Source organism: Chrysemys picta, chromosome 1, assembly GCF_011386835.1.
Source record: "Chrysemys picta bellii isolate R12L10 chromosome 1, ASM1138683v2, whole genome shotgun sequence".
NCBI lineage: Eukaryota > Metazoa > Chordata > Testudines > Emydidae > Chrysemys > Chrysemys picta.
The window spans coordinates 351,614,605-351,615,604 of record NC_088791.1 but is presented as its reverse complement, the minus strand read 5'-3'; the positions used below and the strand labels follow the sequence as shown (position 1 = coordinate 351,615,604).

At 46.1% G+C, this 1,000-nt stretch overlaps 1 protein-coding gene across 1 annotated transcript in view; it reads left to right on the top strand.

The window, feature by feature from the left end:
* LOC135972215 (olfactory receptor 52B2-like) overlaps window positions 1–1,000 on the top strand; it is a 2,939-nt gene that overhangs the window by 1,020 nt on the left and 919 nt on the right. The window lies entirely within an intron of this gene.

Sequence of the window (1,000 nt, the reverse complement as noted above, 5' to 3'; positions counted from 1 at the left end):
GGGCCCCCCTGGCCCAGACACCTGCACCCCCTCCCATCCCCCAGAGCCCAGCTGCAGCCTTCCAAGCCCAGACCCTCACACCCCTCCCTTTCCAAAGTCCAGGGAGCCAGAGGGAGAAACAACCTGATGCTGGGCCCTGTGCTTGTATGGAGTTTCCTGCATGTCACCTCCTCCTTTCAGGGTGTGCCAGGAGCCCTTCATCTCCATCTCCCTACCCTGGCAGCATCTCCTATGTGCAAGCTGGGAGCTGGACTCTGCTGGGTCCAGCGGCCCCTAGTGGCAGCCAGCAGCTCTGCAATGCCAAATCTGGGGGAAAGGGAGGAAATTCTGCACAGAATATTAATGTGGTGTGAATTCTGCACTGTGCAATGGTACAGAATTCCCCCAGGAACAATGGGGAGAAGAAGTGAGAACAAATAATCATGTCACTTAATACACTGCTGGTCGATGCTCAGATATGATGGTGATGTAAGTCTATATAGACTAGAATCAGAAATTTGAGCTTTATTTTGGGCCTCCTTCCACCCAAAAGTGGAAGATCAATGATCCTTGTGCAAGAAAACGGGAATAGAAATAGTGGGCATGTGAGTAAAAATCTCTTCTCGCACCCCCGCTCCCAACAGAACAATAGATCTGAGGGCAATTATTCTGTACCCAAAATGTCTGTCTGCAACGTGAGTCTTAGTTACTTAATTGTGCGATTCTGTCATCAAGAGATCTGATGGTGGTGTGCTGAGGTCACTGCCTTTCATGCTGATAATATTAACTCCTTGTTTCCTTGTACTCCCCTATTAATCTGTCTGTGTCCAGCTGTTCCCTCTTGACATATTTAAGCCATGTCCTCCTCATATTTACAGCACTACGCCCTGACTAAAGAATGAATTTTCTGAGAATTTGCTAGTGAATCTGTTAATTAATTTCTGAATTAAAATTAATTTTAGAAATAAGTCCTTTAAAAATTTAACACAGTGTCAATCCATTTATTTCTCCCTAAATAACC